Below are 23,149 nucleotides of genomic sequence, written 5' to 3'. Positions count from 1 at the left end.
CTGAGGCAGGAGAATCACTTCCACCCAGGAGATGGAGGTTACAGTGAGCTGAGACCATGTCATTGCACTCCAGCCTGGGCAACAGAAGCAAAATTCTGTCTCAAAATAACAAAGTGGGGGGAGCGGGGAGAGAGAGAGAGAAAGAGAGAGAGAGAGAGCGAGAGAAAGTGAAAAATCTGGGAATCAGAAAAAATATGGGACTGCACCCAGTACATCTGCGGGGATAGCTAGGCCTCAGCATGCCCCCTCTCATCCGAGACAAAGAACAAGGTAAAAGCCTGAAGTTACGGAATTGGAATTTGGTTTTCATATAGGGATCTTCTGTTTTCTAAGCTTTGAGAAGCACTGAATGAAAAATCTCACCAACAGAACTCTTGTTGAACAACGTTCAACATGTGTATGAGCTAAGATCAGATGGTTTGTTTGTTTTTGTTTGTGGAGGGGGCGCAGAGGAAGGTTGTAAAGAGAGGTGTTAATGAATTTGCCCTTGCTTCTAGAAAGAAGGACAGAATACTGTCATCTTTGAGAAAGACAAGAGCAGGCATATCGGGGGCATAACCAAAGAGCCTGGTCACAACATCTGCAAAACTCCCAGCAACAGAACACAGAAGACAAAGGCAGTGGCTGGGGGGAGGCATGGCAGGGGAGGTGGCGGCAGGTGAACGTTGGGATGGAAAAGTGCCAGTGTGCAGCGCTGTAGAACCAGCTTACAGGCCCTGCACTGGCGGTGGCAACAATAACCCAGCTAACAGGAAGAGCTCCAACCAGCAGACCAAAGATGCCACAAAGCTCACATCAGGCGTGACACAGAGGCTGCCAAAAAGTCTCGGTGGGATAGGACTTAAGGAAGAAATTGCCTGGCACAGTTTGCTTTGGTGATGTGTGCAGGGTTTTCTCCTGCTGCTTTCTGAATTATGGTGTGTTCTTTGTTTTCCTCTTTAATTTAAAGGAATAGCCTGGCCTGTTTCCACTCTCCTTCTAGTTCCCTCTTCAAATTCCAAATGTAGTCATTTTGGCATCTAGTTACTCTTTCAACATTTCCTCTGTACTGATAAGTAATGGACCAGTAGTATGAAGCTCTCTTAAACAAATTGTTCATTCTAAAGCCATTCATTTTTTCATGTCTTTCAATTTGAAATAGATAATTGCCTTATCATCGATGCTATTTGGTCAGCAATATTAACCAGTGTAAGGGAGTCCCATGAGTTAGAATAAAGGTCTAAAGAGACAAATATCACATGGGTCTGGGTATCTAGGGATTTTTAAAATGCAATTAACATAAATAGATTTTGATTGACCTAAGGGAGAAAAATGTATTGCATGAATACAGTAAAGTTTCTAGAATACAGAGAAATAATTGTACAAACAAAAAGATGTGGCTCAGAGGCCCACATCTGTGAGGTTAGATGGGTAGGTACTGTCATGAAGTGCTTCTCCTGAACGTGAGAAACAGACAAGAGAGCTTCCACAGGTGAAAGGAGATGCTATTATAAGAAAATAAGAAAAAGGATGCAGGCAGACATACACTACACAAGCACACAATTTAGTCAAATCTAAACTCCTAATTGTACAGATTTTGCTCTGTAAAATGTGTTGTATTCATTCTCCTAGCTGCCTACACTAGATGAGTAAGAAGAAAGGCTCAAAGCACTCATCTCTTACAGCCTAGATTGCAAAAATCATGCTGAGTAGCCATCTCCCCTTTCCATCTCCTTTGGACTTTGTCTTGCCCTTGCTAGTTTTCCAGAAGAACACAGTTCATAACCCTTCTTTAAAAAGTAGTTTGGTACAAAAAGAAAACACTGCTCTCAAAAATAAAAAAAGAAGTAATTTCAAGTTCTTTTGATTTTCCCTTTAGCTGTCACCTCACCCTATAAATACAGCAATATTCAACCTGGGGAGGTAGAAAAGAGATATATATCTTATCCTGTACAATGAAGAATTTTTACACTTTTGCTCAATATTTTATTTTATTTTATTTTGAGATGAAGTTTTTCTCTTGTTGCCCCCGCTGGAGTACAATGGTGCAATCTCAGCTCCCCACAACCTCCATCTCCCGGGTTCAAGCAACTCTCCTGCCTCAGCCTCCCAAGTAGCTGGGATTACAGGCATGCACCACCATGCCCAGCTAACTGCATTTTTAGTAGAGACGGAATTTCTCCATGTTGGTCAGGCTGGTCTCGGTCTCCCAATCTCAGGTGATCTGCCCACCTCGGCCTCCCAACGTGCTGGGATTATAGGCGTGAAACACCACGCCAGGCCTCAATCTTTTATTTCCTATTAAATTTTATTTCCTTTTATTTCCTAATTGCTCCTTATTTGTATTTATTCAGTAAGTCTTAACATTGACTGTATTTTCTTAAAAAGCTGAGGCAAGAAAATAAATTACAAGTTGAATCTAATGGTGTCTTTATTTCTGTTGACCATTTTTATATTCCAGAGATGAAAATCAGTATCCAGAATTGCTGCTATATATATTATCTAAAATGTCCAGTTTTGATAAAAAATTATGAAATGCAAAGAAACAGAAAGATGTGACCTCATACAAAGGAATAAAGGCAAGCAACAGAAATCGTCTGTAAGAAGGCCTAAATATCTAACTAAACAGACAGTACTTCAAAGCAGGTATTGGAAATACATTCAAAAGACTAAAGAAAGTCATATTTAAATAATTAAAGAAAATCATAATAATGTCTAATAGAGAATATCAATATTAGATAAAAATTATTTTTAAAAAACCAATGGAAATTCCAGAGCTAAAAAATAATAATAAAATAACATAAATTAAAAAATTTTCCCAGAGAGTCTAAGCAGTATATCTAAACTGGCAGAAGAAAGAATTTTTAAAAATCAGAAAACTTCAAAAATAGATCAATGGAGGTTATGAAATCTAAAAAGAGAGGAAAAAAAGAGAAGCAAAATGAACATAGTCTCAGAGAAACATGGGGCAACATTAAGCATTAAAACATGTACAAAACAGGAGTACCAGAAAGAAAGAAGAAAAAATATTTAAAGAAGTAATGGTTGAAAACTGCATACATTTGACAATAAACATCAATCTACACATCCTAAAAACTCAATGAATTCAAAGTAGGATAAATGCAAAGAGAGTCACTCCGAAACACACCGTAATCGATTGTTGAAACACAAAGAGAAAACTGTGAAAACAGCAACAGAAAATTAACTTGTTACGTAAGAAGAAATCCCGGTAAGACTCACAGCTGACTTTTCGTCACAGACAGTGGAGATCAGAAATCAGCAGGATGACATACTCAAAGTACTGAGGACAAAAGTCAATTAAAATAAATAGCAGAACTGTCTTTCAAAATTTAAGGCAAAATAAAGATATTCCTATATTACAAACATTGAGAGAATTTATCGTCAGCAGACCTTCCTTGTAAAAAGCACTCAAAGGTTTTTAGGCTGAAGAGAAGTAACGTTAGACAGTGACTTGAATCCTTGTATGTGGATGGGAGGATAATAAAAGATCAACAAGAATATAAAAGTGTGGGTGTAATATAAGCCCATTAGACCTGAAAAACAACTATAGAACATTCTATCCAGTAACAGTGGAATACACATCCCCCTTTAGCATATATGGAATATTTTTCAGAATAGACCATATTGCAGACTATAAAACAAGCCATAATATATTTAAAGGAATTTAAATCATGCAAAGTATGTTTTCCAAATAAAAGGGAATGAAATTTAGAATTAGAAGAAAAATTGAGAAATTTTCAAATATGTGGATATTAAACAACACATTCTTAAATAAGCAATGGGTCAAAGAAAAAATCAAAAGAGAAATAAGAAAATGATTTGAGACCAAGGAAATCAAAAGTCCAACAGACTAAAATTTATGTGATATAGCTAATAAAATTTGTAGAGGAAAATTTGTGGTTGTAAATGCATAACTTTTTTTAAAAAAGAAAAAAGGAACAAACTAAGTTCAAAGCAGAAAGAAAAAAATAAAACATATGAGTGAAAATTAAAAAAATAGAAAAATAATAGAAAAAAATCAACAAAACCAAAAATTAGTTTTTTTAAAAATAGAAGCAAGATTAACAAACATTTAGTTAGACTGAACAAGAAAAAGAGAAAACTCGAATTATGAAAATCAGGAATAAAACAGAGTGTATCACTACAAACCTTCTAGATAAAGGAAATTATAAGGGAATGATACAAACAATGTTACTGTTTGACAATTAATCACTAGTTATTGACCAATTAATTTACGTTAACAAAGTAGACAACTTAGATAAAATGGACCAATGTTGTTGTTGTTGTTGTTGTTGTTAAAACAGAGTCTTGCTCTGTCGCCAAGGCTGGAGTGGAATGGCGCAATCTCAGCTCAGTGCAACCTCTGTCTCCCGGGTTCAAGTGATTCTCCTGCCTTCAGCCTCCCAAGTAGCTGGTATTACAGGCATATACCACCATGCCCAGCTAATTTTTATTTTTATTAGAGACAGGGTTTCGCCATGTTGACCAGGCTGGTCTCAAACTCCTGACCTCAGGTGATCTGCCCACCTCAACCCACCAAAGTTCTAGGATTGCAAGAGTCAGCTACCGCACCTAGCTAGATACGAACAAATTCTTAGAAAGACAAAAATTACCGAAATCATCAAGAATAAATAGAAAATCTGAATGGACCTATAACAATCACCACAATATTTAATCAATAATTTACAAACTTCCCACAAAGAAAAGCCCAGGCCCAGATGGCTTTGCTGATAAATTCTACAAAACATGTAAAGAATAATGAACATTAATCCCACAAACTCATTCAGAAAAAAGAAGAAAAACTTCCCAACTCATTCTATGACACCAAAACCACAGACAACACAAAAAAACTAAAGACTAATATTAATTATGACTATAGATATCAAAATTCTCAACAAAATACCAACAAATTCAGAATTGAACTCAAATTTATTAAAATGTGAAAAGATTATCCACTGTGATCCAGTGGGATTTATCCCAGGAATAGAAGCTTGGTTAAACATCTGAAAACCTATCAATGTAATACATGATATTAATAGAATAAAGGAAAAAATCTACATCATCACCTCAGCCGACACTGAAAAAGCATTTAATACAATCCAGCAATCTTTAATGATAAAAATGTTCAACAGATTAATAATAGAACTCCTCAACTTAATAAAGGACATCTATTTAAAAAAAAAAAAACAAAAAAAAAACCTGTAGCTAACATAATGCTAGCATGGAAAGACTGAATTTTTCTCCCCTAAAATTAGAGACAATACAAGGATGTCTGCTCACCATTTTCATTAGACATTATACTAGAGGCTTTGGATAGGTGATTAGGCAATGAAAAGAACATTTAAAAAATCTAGATTGGAAAGGAAGAAGTAAAATTATTTATATTTGCAAATGGCATGACCTTGTACATGGGAAACCCTATGGGATACACTAAAAAACTACTGAAATATGTTTACACCGAAATATGTTAACCAAGTTTGAAGAATAGAAAATCAACAAACAAAAGTCAATTGTATTTCTGTAAACTATCAATAAACAATCTAAAATAAAATTTAAAAACAATTCCATATATAAGGGAATCAAATAGAATACTTAAATTGGAAAAAAGGTGGAAGAATTTTACACCAAAAACTACAACGCATTGCTGAAAGAAATTAAAGATTTAAGTAAGGAGAAAGAATCCATGTTTATGAATCAAAAGATCCATATTACCATAGAATGGTAATATTTCCCAAATGATGTAAAAATTTAACACAATTCCTTTAAAATTCAAGCTGTCCGGAGCAATCACACATGAGAAAGAAATAAAGGTTATTCACTTTGGAAAAGAGGAAGTCACACTATCTCTGTTTGCTGATAATATGATTATATACCTAGAAAACCCTAAAAACACCTCCAAAAGATGCCTCAAATTGATAAATGAATTTAGTAAAGTCTCCGGTTACAAAATCAATGTACATAAATTAATAGCACTGCCTTACACCAACAACTACCGAGCTGAGAATCAAATCAAGAACTCAATCCCTTTAACAAAAACTGCAACAAAAAAAAAAAAAAAAAAAAAAAAACTTAACCAATGAGGTGAAAGATCTCTACAAGGAAGACTACCGAACACTGCTGAAAGAAATCACATATGACACAAACAAATGGAAATATTTCCCTTACTCATGAATTAGAAGAATCAGGATGAAAATGACAATACTGCCCAAAGCAATTCACATATGCACTTCAATTCCTATAAAAATACCAGTATCATTTTTCACAGAATTAGAAAAATTAATCATAAAATTCATATTAAACCAAAAAAGAGCCCAAATAGCCAAAGCAATCCTAAACAAAAAGAACAAGTCTTAAGGCATCACATTACCTGACTTCAAATTATACTACAAGGCTATAGTAAGCAAAACAGCATGGTACTTGTTATGAAAGTAGATACATAGATCAATGGAACACAATAGAGAACCCAGAAATAAAGTCAAATCTTCCAACCAACTGATCTTTGACAAAACAAACAAAAATATAAATTGGGGAAAAGATACCCTATTCAAGAAATTGTGCTGGGAAAACTAAATAGCCACAAGTAAAAGAATGAACTGGATCTCCATCTGTCATCATATATAAAAATCAACTCAAGATGTATTAAAGGCTCAAATATAAGACCTGAAACCATAAAGATTTTACAGGAAAACCTAGGAATAACTCTTCTGTACTTTGGCCTAAGGAAAGAATTTATCACTAAGACCCCAAAAGCAAATGCAACAAAAACAAAAATAAATAAATGAGACCTAATTAAGCTAAAAAGCTCTGTACAGCAAAAGAAATAATCATTAGGGTAAAGAGACCACCCACAGAATGTGAGAGAATGCTTGCAAACTATGCACCTGACAAAGGACTAATATCTAGAATCTCCAAGCAACTCAACAAATCAGCAAGGAAAAAACTGATAATCCCATAAAAAACTAGACACATCTAAAAATAAAATATACAAATGGCCAACATATGAAAAAATGCCCAACATCAAATCACAGTGAAATACTACCTTACCCCAGCCAGAAGGGCTACTATTAAAAAGTCAAAAGACAATATAAGTTGGTATGGATGTGGTGAAAATGGAATGATTATACGCTGCTGGTGGGAATGTAAATTAGTATAACCTCTATAGAAAACAGTATGGAGATTTCTCAAAAAACTAAAAGTAGATCTACCATTTGATTCAGCAATCCCACTACTGGGTATCTGCCCGAAGGAAAAGAAGTCATTGTATCAAAAAGAGACCTGCATGTGTATGTCTATTGCAGCACAATACACAATTGCAAAGATATGGAACCAACCTAAGTGCCCACCAGTCAGTGAGTGGATAAAGAAAATGTTGTACGTATACACAATGGAATACTACTCAGCCATAAAAATAATGAAATGTCTTCTGCAGCAACTTAGATGGAGATAGGGGACATTATTCTAAGTGAAGTAACTCAAAAATGGAAAACCAAATACTGTATGTTCTCACTTATAAGTGGGTGCTAAGCTATGAGTATGCAAAGGCATACACAGTGGTATAATGGACATTGGAGACTCAGAAGAGGGGAAAGTGAGAGGAAGGAGAGACATATAAAACTATATATTGGTTAGGCTGTACACTACTCGAGTGTTAGGTACACTAAAATCTCAGACTTCATCACTATACAATTCATCTATGTAAACAAAACCACGTGTATCCCCAAATCCCACGTGTATTTCAATAGCTTCAATCTTTTTATTATATATATATACTCAATATTTTTATGTAAACATATATAACAAAAATGAAAATAAAATTCCAGCTGACTTCTTTGAAGAAATAGAAAAACAGATCCTAAATTTTATGGAAATGCAGAAACCCAGACTAACCAAAACAATATTTAAAAATAAGAAAAAAGTTGGAAAACTCACACTTCCTTATTTCAAAATGTACCCTAAAACTATTGTAATCAAGACAGTGGGTTCTTGCCACAAAGATGGACATATAGGCCAATGAAGTAGATTTAAGAGTCCAGAAATAAAGCCTTAAATTTATGGTTTATTTTCAACAAGAATGCTGAGATAATTTAATAAGGCAAGATGTCTTTTCAGCAAATAGCGTTAGGACAACTGACTGAAGACAAAAGAATGAAGTAGACTTCTTTAACTCCATACAGAAAAATTAACTCAAATGAGTCAGATCAAAATGTAAGAACTACACCTATAAAACTGTTAGAATAAAGTATAGGAGTAATTCTTTGTGATCTTGAATTAGACAATGATTTCATAGAAGATAAGATGCCAAAAGTACAAGCAATAAAAGAAAAATAGATTTAATATCATCAAAATTAAAAACATTTGAACTACAAAGGATACCATCAAAAAGACAACCCACAGGATAGATGGAAAGATTTGTAAATCAAGTACCTGATAAAGGACTTATATCCAGAATATATAATGAACTCTTAATACTCAATGATAAAAATACAACAAAATCATTTTAAAATGAGCAAATCATCTGAATAAACATTACTCCAAAGAAGATATGAAAATGGCCAATAAGCCCATGAAAAATGTTCAAAACAAAACAAAAATTATCCACTTAGGCAAATGTAACTCACACCCACAAGAGATAATAAATATATCACTACTGTAACTATTATCATAAACAGAGATTATAAAAACCAGTGTTGGCAATAATGTGGAGAAATGAAAACTCTCATCCATTGCTAATAAGAATGGAAAAGGTACAGCTACTTTGGAAAACAGTTTAGAAGTTCTTCAAAATGTAAAACATACCGGTAAGTCACCATTTGACCCAGAAATGCCCTTCCTAGGCATATACACCGGAAAAATGAAAACAGATGTCCACACAAAAAACTTGTATATGAACGCTCACAGCAAATTTATTCACAGCCCAGAAGTGGAAACAACCCAAATTTCCTTCAACTAATGAGTGAATAAATAAAATGTAGTGTTCCCAAACAGTAGAACTTGCTTCAGCAATAAAAAGGAATGAATTATAGACACATATTACAACACAGATGAATACTATGTTAAGTGAAAGAAGCCAGTCACAAAAGACCACATATTGTATGGTTTCTCTTAAATGAAATGTCTGGAATAGACAAGTCCACACAACAGAAAGGAGATTAATGGTTAACTAGGGCCTGGGGGAGATGGAGGAAAATGGAATTATGAAAATGTTCTACAATGAGATTGTGGTTGTATTTGTCTGCCCAGGCTGCCATAATAAAATACTACAGACTAGGTGGATAAGCAATAGAAATTTATTCTCTCACATTCCTGGAAGCCAGATGTCCAACATCAAGGTGTCAGTAGGTTTGGTTTCTCCTGAGGTCTCCATGGCTTGTAGATGGCTGCCTTTGCAGTCTGTATGTTGACTGCTTCCAAATCTTCTCTTTTCACAGGGATACCAGTTGGATTAGGATACATCCTTGTCCAGATTTACCTATTCATACTAGATTAGGGTGTATCCATATGAGCTAATTTGACCTTAATCACCTCCCTAAGATCCCTATTTCCAAATACACTCACATTTTGAGGTACTTGAGGGATAGGATTTAATATGTGAATGACAGGGACATGATTCAGCCCATAGCAGTGGTGGTAGTTGCACAACTCTGTGAATATATTAATAGTCATTGAGTTGTGTCATTATTTTTATTTTATTTATTTATTTATGAGACGTAGGGACTTACTCTGTCACCCAGGCTGGGGTGCAGTGGTGTCAATTTGGCTCACTGCAAACTCTGCCTCCTGGGTTCAAGTGATCCTTCCACATTAGCCTTCCAAGTAGCTGGAATTACAAGCGTCCTCCACCACTCCCAGCTAATTTTTGTAATTTTAGCAGAGACAGGGTTTCATCATGTTGTTCAGACTGGTCTCAAACTCCTGACCTCAAGTGATCCGTCTGCCTCAGCCTCCCAAAGCGCTGGGATTACAGGCGTGAACCACAGCACCTGGCTGAGTTCTGTCCTTTAAATGGATGACATTTATGGTATGTGAATTATATCTCAATAAAGCAATTGTTTTAAAAAGAACAATAGCGTGAAAAAGAAAAACAGGGGAGTTATTTAGAATTTTCAAGCAGGAAAGTGAAATGATACAATCTGAGTTATATAAAAATTGCTCTGAGTTTGAGACCAGCCTGGGCAGCATGCTGAGACCCCCATCTCTATAATAAAACTTTTTTATTTTTGAGATGGAGTGTTTGCTTGTTACTCAGGCTGGAGTGCAGTGGTGCAATCTCGGTTCACCACAACCTCTGCCTCCTGGGTTCAAGCAATTCTCCTGCCTCAGCCTTCTGAGTAAGTGGGATCACAGGCATGTGCCGCTATGCCTGGCTAATTTTGTATTTTTAGTAGAGACAGAGTTTCTCCATGTTGGTCAGGCTGGTCTTGAACTCCCAACCTCAGGTGATCCGTCTGCCTTGGCCTCCCAAAGTGCTGGGATTATAGTCGTGAGCCAGTGCACCCCGTCTTTTTTTTTTAAGTAGCTGGGCATGGTGGTGTGTGCCTGTAGTACCAGCTACTTGGGAAGCCAATGAGTTTGAGGCTGCAATGGGCTATGAATCATGCCACTGCACTCCAGCCTGAGAGAAAGAAAGATATCCTGTCTTAAAAAAAAAGTTGCTCTGGTAGCCACATCTAAAATGAAAGTACAAAGAGGCTTGGACATAAAATGGCCAACTAGGTAATTACAATAATCCAAGTTGAGCTCCTGGAGGTCTCAACTAGCCCAGAGGCACTAAAATAAGAAAGAAGGGAAGAGGTGTGAGTGACTTTACCTGGTTAGGTGCAATCCCCTCCCAGAAAACAACTCTAAGGACAAGTTTCAAGGCTGACTCCACAGGCTGGTTGCACCAACAGCTCGTGTGATTTGCAGGATTCTAAGTCTTGCAGAACCTTGAAGGCCTGACCAAATGCAGTGCCTGGATTTTCCATATTGCTTTGTTTTGAACTGTGTCTAAAGCTTTGAGTAAAATAAAGCCTTTGCTTCCGTGTTACTTAGAAGGAGAAACCCATGAGATCCCTATCATTCGCTGACATATTTAGCACAGATAATTCGGAGGGATCTGTTGGTCATTTGTCAGGCTCTGAAGGCTGCAACAGTCTTGTGGGATCTGTTGAGGAGAAGGCTAGAATGACAGAGACAGAGCACACATGATGATGGGCTTGCAAGGGCTGCCCTATGAGGATACCAGGAGGGACAGAGCTTGCACAGCTCAGAGGGCAGATAGGAAAGGCAACGAAAACCATGTCCCCAGGCCTGGCACAGTTCTGTATTGGGATATGGGTGCAACCTTGACTAATAGTGTAAGAGTTTTCTATGTTTATTTCCCATAGGTTCTTGGTTTGGAATTCGGTTTTCTAATACTCTTCACTGCTATAGCAAGAGTCACTGTAGTCAAATGCAACCAACTTGAATAAAAACGTATACATAAGATGACGTTCACACTGCGCGTGCAAGCATGTGTGAGTATACACCCACCTTCTCTCTCATTCTCTCTCTCTCTCTCACACACACACACACACACACCAAACAAATTCTCCAAGAAAATCTGGAAACACACATTGCATCTTGGGGGCCCTAGTCTCTCTCACTGTCCTTGTTCTCTCCTCTGTAAAGAGCTCAGTTCCCTCCACTCTTCTACTCCTTCTCCCTCTCACAATCTGTTTATTTAAAAAACTGGATTCTAGTTATTAAAATACAGAATTCATCCCGGTGTAATGAAAAACAGAAGGAGATCAACCCTTGACATTCTCCATTTGATCTAGTGGCTCTAGCACTGACCAAGGGTGTAAACTGGGAGGACCCGTCGTACTGTCTCTGACTCTGTTTCCTCATTTAAAAAATAAATATAGCAGCATCACCTGCTTTCCAGGGTTGGTATGAAGTTCTAATTAACTAATATACATGAAAGTACATGCAAGGCTCTAAATAAATATGAGGTGTTATTACGACTTTTTCCTAGGATGTTAACACTTTAACACCTTTATGACCTTGTGGCATGGAAGTGCAGCTGTGAGCCAGGAGATGAAAGAATATTTGGAGTGAGGGTAGGGGTCTCCCAGACTCCTGGCAATCAAGCATAGGCAAATGCCTCCTTTCTGCCTCCATATAAGATCTCATACCAGGTGGTATGCACGTACTTGCGCACACAAAAGCGTTTTTAATCCTTAAAGCTACTTCAGACTCTCTATTCAAGTTTCAGTTGTGTATTTTCATACCATTCTGGCTGAACTCAAAAGTGGAAAAATCCAGGAAAGAAAGTCCTCTCCTCCGCTGTCCAATTTTGGGTTTGATAAGCCAGACAGACCAGGATGAGTGTTTCATTTTGTTTTGCACCATCTGGTGGACTGTGCCTAGAGGTACAAGGTCTGCTCTGAAATTGGCAAACAGCTACAGAACCTTCCAGTCCCTGCCCTGGGGTAGAGAGAGAATATGGACTAGGGTGGCTGGCAGGCTAGTCCACATCAGTAAGAAAGACAGCCTCCACAGAACACAACAGAATAGACTCCAACTCATCGTTCTTGAAAAATAGGTAAGAATCTACAAGCAACTGAATGGGCCCCTCCTTTCTCAGCCCTCCAAAAGTTGGCAACTACTTTATAGATGATAGTTCTCAGCCTGATTCTTCTTACCAGAGTGTGAACTTGTCAGATGTACCTGCAGAACAAATGAGCAAGCCAGCGACTGTGAATAACAAGCAGCTTACTCCACCATAACCCCATTCCAGTCAGGGAAGACAGTGGGGTAGTCAAGGAAGACTTCATGGAGATGTTCAAGTTGCACCCCGGTGGAAAAATTTTGCCAAGTATTATACCTTTTGGGGAGGCCTGAGACTTCTTAATGAGACTTGCTAACACCACCCAAGACAAATCCTGTGTTCCTCCCAGGCCCTACATGGGTTCGCTGGCCTGGTAGCCTTCCCTTTCACCCCCGGCTTTTCAAACTCGATTTATTTCTTCCACACTACATCTTTCCACACCCTAAGAAAGTCTTTCCTAATTCCTCCTGGCTCATAGATGTTCTCAACTTCTCCAGAAGCCTACGATACCTTTAAATCTATACCACATGACAAAGCATGCAATCCCATCTTACGTTTTCTGATACCTCGGACATATACACCATATCTCCTCAACTAGATTGTTAGCTGAGAAAGGAAAGAGTGAGGCTGCCTGTCTCTCTGAGTGGCTCCTAGGCATCCGGAACAGTGCTACATACCTAGGATGGACCCAAAGTACTTGCAGATCCTACCTCTCTGTGGCCTCCAGCAGAGAACAGCGGCCACCATCTAGCCAGGGAACAGCTGCAGCCAAGCTCCTAGGCAGCAACTCAACAAGTCAGTCACAAGGCCGGGAGTAGTGGCTCATGCCTGTAATCCCAGTACTTTGGGAGCCACGGTGGGTGGATCACCTGAGATCAGGAGTTTGAGACTAGCCAACATGGTGAAACCCTGTCTCTACTAAAAATACAAAAAATTAGCTGGGCATGGTGGTGGGTGCCTGTAATTTCAGCTACTCGGGAGACTGAGGCAGGAGAATCACTTGAACCCAGAAGGTGGAGGTTACAGTGAGTGGAGATAACGCCACTGTACTTCAGCCTGGATGACAAGAGCAAAACTCCTTCTCAAAAAAAAAAAAAAAAAAGAAGTCAGTCACAGAAAAGAGAAGAGGAAGCCGTATCCCAGCTACACTGAGTTTTGTATAGACCCTGCCTCCAGGCCGTAAGTCTGACAACCTCCCACTAAGACACCTCCCCTCCTACCCTAAGCTGAGCTTTTAGGACTTCTCAAGTCCTACTATTTACCTTATTCGGCGCTCATCTGCACCCCAACAAAGTAAGGAAGAGACATCACGATCGGTTTTGTCTCCGGCCCCTGGCAGGCTTATCCTGAGACCCAAGGGCTTCAAATCAACACCCAAAAAAAAGCTTTTATAGCTGTTCATAGGACTCCTCCAAGAGCAGTTCTCCCAAAGCATGTTACGAAATATTGTTCTGTTGGAATGTTAAGACACAGAAAAAGAGTATCAAGTCTCCTATGTTTAGAAATACTGTGTTAAAGAGATTTACACAGAATCTTGCATTGTCTCATTTTTGTTGCCTTTTCCTCCAGAAAGTTTCAGAGCTTTTCATGGACATCATGAGTCTCCAGAAAGGAGCTGGAATAAACCACTCCAAACGCATTTGACCACAGAATGGTTTTTCCAAGGTTGCTTTCCCCAAGAACAGTTTAGCGAATTCCATTTAGGACTTCACTTTCCATCTTCTTGGAAGTTCCCCCACAAAGTTTTCAGAGCTGCTCTCCCAGGCATTTGACCTTTTAAAAGAAATAGAGAGATAGATACAGATACATAACATACCTATCTCTGAACACCTAAGGAAGACATTCATGGCACAAAATAAGAAGTCTACAAAGAAGAAAACTTAAAACCGTGAGAAAGTGAATAGCATTGTGTTTAGTACTGAAAACAAGCTAATCCTGCAGAATTTCTGCTGCTTGGGAGGACCAGTGTGGTCTTTCCAGATAAATTCTTGGCTTTTTGTCCCACAGGTCACAGTTGCATCTCCTCCTCCACTTCATCTATTAAATCCCGCTGAGCAAAGAGCACTTGCTCCCTACATAACCCCGAGCATGCTCTAGTCCTTACCAGAATCAACTCCCTCCGAGATAAAAGCAAATATAAAATATATAATGGGTGCTGTGGACATGGGGAGGTCACCAAAGGGCCAGAAGAGAGCCACAGGCTTGTCATGGGGGTTGTCACATTTTACCAGGCACCTCCGAGTTACCCAAATACAGTCATGCATCACTTAACAACATAGATCTGAGAAATGCAGCATCAGGCAATGTTGTGCAAACATCATACAGTGAACTTCCACAAACCTAGATGGTGTAGCCTACTACACGCCTAGGCTGTGTGGTATAGCCTACTGCTCCTAGGCTACAAACCTGTACAGCGTGCTGCTACACTGAATACTGTCGCCTACTGTAACACAGTGGCATTTGTGCATCTAAACAGATCTAAACATAAAAGAGATACAGTAAAAACATGGTCTTTTATGGGACCACCATAGTGCATGCAGTTCATTGTTGATTGGAGCACTGCTATGTGGTATACAACTAATCATAGAGTTGATTCACAGAAACTAAGGGATTTTCAGTGCAATAAGACCAAAGAGAATAGAAAAAAAGAGTTTTGAATTTTGGTTTCCTTGTTGGCACAATGAAGAGATTGGATTACACAATATGTGAAGTCATTGCCAAGGTGAATTTTCAATACAATTACCATCGCTGACTTATTGGACCGAAACTGTTATCTCAAAAAATGTCCAAGAGGAAGCAGTGCCAATAGCAAAGAAGGCCAAATCTATCATATCTCTCAGGAGCGAAATTCCCACTCCTTCCCCTCTTCTTACATACTGTCCCCAGATGAAGTCATGTTTTCAAGAAAAGGATTTAGAGGATAAAGAAGTTACCGGAGCACAGGGCTTAAGGAGGCTGTGCAGGCTGTGGGCTGCCCCATTTTGCTTGGAAGCATCTCTGCTTGCACCAGACCTGGGCTCTTTCCTATTCCAGGCTACATCTCAACTCATATTTCCAACTGATTATGCAATAACTTTTAGGCCAGTTAGAAACAAAATATTAAGTGGAATAATATGTTAATGCTACAAAAAATAAGAGAGAAGGGGAGAGAAGTACTTGATGAAGTTAGCTATTGTTAAGTTTTCAAGAAATTAACCAAATTCCAAGACCCGGGATCAAACAAAAGAGAAAAATGCAGAAATAGTGTTTGGCTTTAGTGGTGTGACAAATAAGGCCTTTCTCTTTATCAGGCCAGGTAGGGTCTCCTGCAAAGATCCATGTGGGATCCCGCTCTAGAAGGGCTGAAGGCAGTGATAGAAGATGATCTACTAGCAGTGTTACTACTCAGTTCCTTACAACTAACATACCCGTTTCCAAGACCAGTCCATTTTCTCAGAAAATGTCTCTTAAGTTAGTGTTTTGTTATTTTCATCACTCGCAGTCAACATGTGCAAGTTTGACCTGTTTGCTGCAACCCTTGACCTCCTCCCAGGCCTTTCTGTCTTCCAGCCTACCCAATGTCATCAAATTAACTGTCTTTATTGATCACTTTGATCTTTGATCATCTTCCTTTCCCACCTAAAACTCTTCACAGTTGCCCGCTGAGCACAGAATTAAACCCGGACCCTTCAGCCCAGCACATGCTGCTCTCTGCAATCTAGTGTTCTAGCCTCCTCCTTTTCTTTCTCTGCCATGCATTTCTTGAACCCAACCAAAAGCCAGCAGGCAAGGCGGCCCATTGAGGCAGAACATTCCTGCAATGTCACGTGGCGCCGAGTACGCTGGGAAAGGAGAGGGAATGGTTCTGACGGAGCAAACAGAACAACCCACACAGCCACTAATACAGTGTTCAAATGTAGATAAGTAGAAAATGGGACCAAAAAGTATCTGAAAAAAAAATAGGAGTGAATATTCATATAGTCTTGGGGTTAGGCCTTTCTAAGCAGGATAAAAAGTGCCAGAGCTTGTCCTGGACCCCAGACAATGTGTCTCCATAGCTGATGCTTCATATGTTAATACTTGGAAATGTAGACATATACAAATGGAAATAAAGAGCTGTTTATGGGTTAGGAAATCAATAAGTCTATTATACAAATCCAAAAACTGTTTAATTTCAGTAATCAAGAAAATTTAAGCACATGACAGTATTTTAATCTATCAAATTGGTAAAATTTTTAAATAGTTTACTGCAACTATTGTCCCATATATAATTCAATGAGCAGACAAATCTATTAATATCACCTTCTTGGGGTCAATTGGACAACAAATATCAAAACCCTTAAATGTTTTGTACTCACATTTTTTGATCCTAAAGAATAAATTATTATTATAATTTTGAGACAGAGTCTCTGTCACTCAGGCTGGCTGGAATGCAGTGGAGCAATCTCAGCTCACTGCAACCTCTGCCTCCCTGGTTCAAGTGATTCTCCTGCTTTAGCCTCCTGAGTAGCTGGGACTACAGGCATGTGCCACCACACCTGGCTAATCTTTTGTATTTTTAGTACAGACACGGTTTCGCTGTGTTAGCCAGGCTGGTCTCGAACTCCTGACCTCATGATCTGCCTGCCTCAGCCTTGCAAAGTGCTGGGATTATAAGCATGAGCCACCACGCTCGGCCAAGAATAAATCATTAGTGTATACAAAGATTTAGCAACAAAGATGTTTAAGGTCGAAGGGTTTAACAGAACAAAATGTTGGATATAAATTAAATATCCCTAAATAAGGAAAGACTTACACAAATTACTATTTGTCTATATGACAAAATACTATGCAACCATGAAATATGACATCTTGTAAGATTGTTATGCCATAAAAAGATATTCTGATATGCTCCTGAGAGCAAAGGCAGTTTAAAAATATTGTGAACAGTGTAATACTACCTATGTTTAAATATGTATTTTAAAAGCCTAAATGATAATATAAAATTTTATCAGTGGATATCTTTAGGCAACAGGATTCAAGTGGTTTTATGTATATATTTGTTCCTTATCTGAACTTTTCAAATTTTCTGCATGAAATACTTTTGTAATAAGAAAAGCATAATAAAAACATTATACATTAATTGAAAACTGCTTCTTTTAGATGCAGAGTGATTTTGTACACGATCCTAAGCAGCTTCACGATCCCATTCAGGCTGTGAGCTATACAACTCCAGTCAGGCACATTCTTTAGTAAATCTGAACTTATTTCCAAATAAAACAAAAAACAATAATGATCATAATCTACTATAATTCAAAGTTAATTTTTCCAAGTGAAGATAAAGGACAAGAAGAGGTATAAGTGAGTTCCTCGCATCAAAACCTGGCAGCATGAAGCCAGGGACACTGACCTCTTCATTCAACCTTCTGGGGTGCAGCCTTTAGATCCTGCTGCTTTGTAGCAAAACTTCCAGTGCCTACAAAAACCTTTGTGAAACTAAGCCACAGAAAGAAAGAACCCTTGTCTCTCAGCTAAAGGCAATCTGCCAATTTATTTTCATCCTTCATCTAATTCTCAGTTGGCCAGCTAAGTGAAACAGGTAACCAGAGACAGGAGAGAAGGCCAGGGATAAGAATGACAGATAAGCAAATAAAACATTCATCAGAGTCCATTCTCTATGTCACCAACACATTTTATATGGCTCCCAGTGAGAGTGGCTGTTTAAAGAATCAATATTGCATGAAAAAAGAATGGACAATTGGACAGAGAATAATACACAAAGATACAGATACAGAATAATGATACAGAAAGAAGATGCACATATTCTAAAACATGGAATAGAATATGAGAAGAATGTTTACCTAGAGAAGGCTGCTCCTTGGTTAGACCTCCATCTTCTAGCTCCCCAAGAAGAGAACGTTGTCCTTTTGCTGTTTGGAAATATCTCCCTGGTGAAGCAGAGACCATGCTGGGTGGAGGACGCTTGCACTGCATTCCTAGTGGGACTTTCAGAGCCCAATCCATTTATACTTGCATTCTCTCAGCATTTAGTCCAGCACTTCACATGTTATAAGCACTTGGCATACATATATTATGTTGATTTGTCTCCAAAATATAAGAAAAGACCAAAAGAGGCCAGGGAAACCGTTTCTTCCTTTCGGTGTTCAAGTGCTGTATGGTCCAGTAGAGGTGAGCATCTCACAATTGATTTCAGGACACAGAGTAGCCCCCACCCCAAACCGTATCACCCCCCAAAATCCTTAGCTTCTAGTTGAAGGGAGACTGGAAAAAAAATCCTGTAAATACAAGTCACTGTTTGATGACCCGAGGCAAGTTACTTAACCACCCTAAGCTTCTGTTTCCTTATCCACAAAAAGGTGGGGTGAGAGAAAGGAAGAGTTTTACAAGCAGATTTGTATAACAGAATCTAGGAAAGGATCTGACATGAAGTACCTGCCAGTAATGAATGCAATTTCCTTGCCTTCCCTATTCCTTGAAGTCACTTCATTTCATCGTCAGAGATAAGACGATACCCCTACAAGAGGTCCTGACTGGTTTAATTTCACACTGAGTTATAAATCACCAATATTAGACCCTTTCTTGAAAATTGCTTCTAAAAAGAAGAGGGAACTGGGTGCCACCAATACATGAAAGACAAAGAAGAGGTGTGAGGGAGGGACCAACATGGGGGTAGATCAAAAGCCGAAGTCAACAATATCACCTACTATTAGTTCTCAGAATATCTTAGTCAAAAGTAGACAAGTTTTTAAGAGTTAGACATGCCTACTGAAGTTGAGCAATTATACAAAATATTCTCTTTTTTTATTTGAGACAGGGTCTCATTTTGTCACGCCAGCCAGAGTGCAATGGTAGAATCATGGCTCACTGCAGCCTCAACCTCCTGGGCTCAATTGATCCTCCTGCCTCAGCCTCTGTAGTAGCTGGGACTACAGGTGTTCACCACCATACCCAGCTAAATTATTTTATTTTTTAGAGACAGGGCTTTACCATATTGCCTAGGCTGGTCTCAAACTCCTGGGCTCAAGCGATTGGCCCACTTCAGCCTCCTAAAAAGCTGGGATTACAGGTATGAGTCACCACACCAAGCCTATAAAATATTCTTAAAGTCAAAATCATCAAAGATATCGTGAGACAGGCATCAGGAGCCCTGGGTCCTTGCCCCAGACTCCCCTCCACGCCCTACATGAGCTGTGTAGTACACTTGGGTAAGACCATGAACATGAACATCAGACACTTGAACTCTAATCTGCATTCTGCCCCAGAAGCTGTATGACCTTAGACAAGGTGCCTAATCCCTGCAGGCCTCCTTTCCCCTGTAGTCAAATGGGGGTACGAATGGCTTGTTAATGAATTACTAAATAGGTAAATAAGATAATACCTGTAGAACATTTAGCACTATGTCGGGCAGTCTAGGTCATCAAACAATGGGAATCTCTACTCATTATCTGTGCAATTGTAGAAAGGCATTTCTCTCTGGATATGTTTCCTTATCTGCAAAATGGGGAGCAGGGAACTGGAAGACAACCTCTAGGTTCCCTTCAGAAAGAAAAGTTGTCCGATTCTCATGCAAAAGCCCAGCCTCTCTCAAGGCAGCTCTTTCAAGGAGCCCAGCAGCTCGAGAGCTCAGAGGCACGGTCTGAGTCTGGCAGCTGCTTCCATCACGCAAAGCAATACGACAATGTGCTGAAAGGATCTGTGAGAGAAGCAATTCCATCCGGGCCAACTTGAAGGAAAGACTTTGTCAAGATCATTTTGAAAATGAAACGTGACTTCCCCCCCACCCTTTTTATTTTGTGGCTTTGTTTTGTTTTTAGGTCAAGAAATGAGAAGGATGCCAAGCTGAGCACAGTCCCTGGAGGTTTCTGCAGGATCACATGTCTCTGCAGAAATGCCATTTTAACTGATGTAAGTGTGAAGGACTTGGAGCCCCAGGGATTAAAATTCTGCCGAAATACACATGTTTTTTGAGGAAAAAAAATAGAGAGAGAGCGCTCTTAACCCAGGAAATGCAAAGCTTTTTGGAAAACTGTTTGAAGCCTGATATGGAAGATATCAGATGCTCGTGGCCTTTCAGCAGTCCCCTGGTGTTGGAGGCTAGCATGAGCTCACACCTGGCCATGCTGGCCCTGGGCTAGGGGGCAGGGAAGAGAAACACCTGTCTTAGCTCATCTCACATATACACACATGCATTCCTAGGCCTGGGAACTTGTTTCCCCCACCAAGGACAAGGACATGTTTTATGACTGCATTTGTATTTTTATGACAAAACAATCCCACATTCGTCTGAGAGGAAATGCGATTCAAGCAGCCTGGGAGACATGACACCTGGGCTCTGCAAGGCTGGCTTCATCACAGCTCACTTTTTATCCTCTCAGCTCACTGCAAGGGCCGTCTTCTCCTTCTGCAACGTGGGTCAGAGGGAGTGCCCCCCAGCTCTCCCTTGGGTGAAGGGATCAGCGATCATTTGTGGCAAATATTTGTCTCTCAGAAGGTCTGGCTGTGAGTCTTGCATGTCATCTCACTTCTCTGAGCCTCTGTGTTCTCAGCTTTTGAGAAAGGTGCAACACATCTTCCTCCCAGGTGGTCATAACACTTCAATGACATAGTGTGCTAAGGTTCTTACGACGTATGAAAAGCTAAATTCATGAGATGTCAGTGTCTCCATCAGTGATTATTTATAATCAGATACCTGCTGATTTAAGGTGATGGGAGCATTTGTATGAGTGCGTAAGTGTGTGGGGGTGTGTGTAAGTGTGAAGACACTTTGCACAGAACAGGGGGATATTAACAAGTACAACTCAGGTACCACCCCTCCTCAAAATACCCACCATCCCTGGGGGCAAAAAGGTAAGTGCCTAAACAGATAAATAAGGAACACTAAACAGCAAAGAAAGAAGATGCCCCAAGCAAGCATGGTGCTGATGATCGTGGATATTAAGAACTAGAAAGAAAGATGGATGCAAGAATGAGAATGGGAATACTCAGGAAGGCTTTGCGGAGGAGGGGAGGATCTGCTGGATCCTTAAAGTAAGGCAGAAAAGACTTGGTAGGTAGCACACAATTGGTCAGGGACCTGCCAACACCCTGTTGCCCTAAGTGGGTGGAGCCCAAAGGAGTCCCCCAGGTGTGCCTATAGTATAAATCTTTCACACGGGCAGCCATAGTGGCTCACGCCTATAATCCCAGCACTTTGAGAGTCCAAGGTGAATCACTTGACATCAGGAGTTTGAGACCAGCCTGGCCAACATGGTGAAACCCCATCTCTACTGAAGTGCAAAAATTAGCCAGACATGGTGGTGCATGCCTGTAATCCCAGCCACTCAGAAGAGAATCACTTGAACCCAGGAGGTGGAGGTTGAGGTGAGCCAAGATTGTGCCACTGTACTCCAGCATAGACAGAAGCCCTGTCTCAAAAAAAAAAAAACCAAGCAAAAAAACAAAAAAAACTCACTTGAATAAGACGAGTATTAAGTAAACTTCCCACAACATCTTTCTAACTGAAATAGGGTTATGTCATGTTGTTGCTGTACTTTATGGTTTTCAGGACTCATGTTTCCTGCCTGGAGGAGAAGAATCCTTAGCCTCAGCAGTTGGTAGCAGCAGGAACTGCTGAAGGCCGGAGTGAGAGCCCAGAGGATGGAAAGAGACAAGAACTGGTTGGAAGTCTGTATAAGAAGCAGGAAAACCTCCAGATCTTCTCCATCGGCCTGCACAGCCCAAATGTTGCCATCTTAGCCTGGCAGAAGATGGGAGATTTAGTCCTGAACAAGTTAGACAAGGAAGCTCTCGAAACAAGAGTAGTAGGCACAGCTCTGAGCAGGAGAGACAGATGCTGCACTGAACGCAGAGGCACTAGGTAAGTCCTTACGATGAACGATGGGCTTCACACTTCTTCCTCACCTTAGAGAACTCTTACGAAAGTGACAGCCAGGTTTACAGTTCCCAGCCCTAAGTGGGTGGAGAGCTAAAGAGCTGGAAACTAAAGAGCTCCTCTCTAAGACGGGTCCAATTCCCCCCTGGGAATAAAACACCTACAGATGTTGAAGTTTCATCCCAACAAATGATCCTGATTCCTAACTGGGAGTCCTGTAGTGGCACCCAGTAATCAAGGAGCCACTCCTCAGCTCAGCTACCCCAATCAACCTGTGAGTACTTCAGCCTTTAAAAGGATGGCTTGTGGGTATCCAGGACTTGATGAAAGTCTTTAACATAAAAAATACACCAGAAAAGAGAGAAACGTAGAAGAAGAAAAAAATTAAAACATATTTAATATAAAATATATAACAAAGAATGGAGCAAGATTGAGAGCTATGAAACAAGAATAGGGTACTATTTGGCCCAGCACTTTGGGGGACCGAAGTGAGTGGATCACCTGAGGTCCACTCCGGTGGATCACTGGAGTTTAAGACCAGCCTGGCCAACATAGTGAAACCCGGTCTGTACTAAAAATTCAACAAATTAGCTGGGCATGGTGGCAGATGCCTGTAATCCCAGCTACTTGGGAGGCTGAGGCTGGAGAATCACTTGAACCTGGGAAGCAGAAGTTGCAGTGAACTGAGATCCTCCAACTTGGGCAATAAGAGCAAAGCTCTATCTCAA

The 23,149-nt window shown here is 39.7% G+C and overlaps 1 long non-coding RNA gene across 1 annotated transcript; it reads right to left on the bottom strand.

Moving 5' to 3' along the window:
• Positions 1 to 2,168: 2,168 nt before the first annotated feature.
• Positions 2,169 to 17,950, bottom strand: LOC116558499. The gene is made up of 3 exons (XR_004272027.1): positions 17,940 to 17,950; positions 6,894 to 6,899; positions 2,169 to 2,277 (listed from the first exon to the last, which is right to left on the bottom strand). It is a non-coding gene; the product is annotated as an uncharacterized LOC116558499 (long non-coding RNA).
• Positions 17,951 to 23,149: the final 5,199 nt, after the last annotated feature.

Source organism: Sapajus apella, unplaced genomic scaffold (genome assembly GCF_009761245.1).
Source record: "Sapajus apella isolate SASKATOON/1434 unplaced genomic scaffold, GSC_monkey_1.0 scaffold21, whole genome shotgun sequence".
Lineage (NCBI taxonomy): Eukaryota > Metazoa > Chordata > Mammalia > Primates > Cebidae > Sapajus > Sapajus apella.
This window is presented reverse-complemented; position numbering and strand designations above follow the sequence as displayed.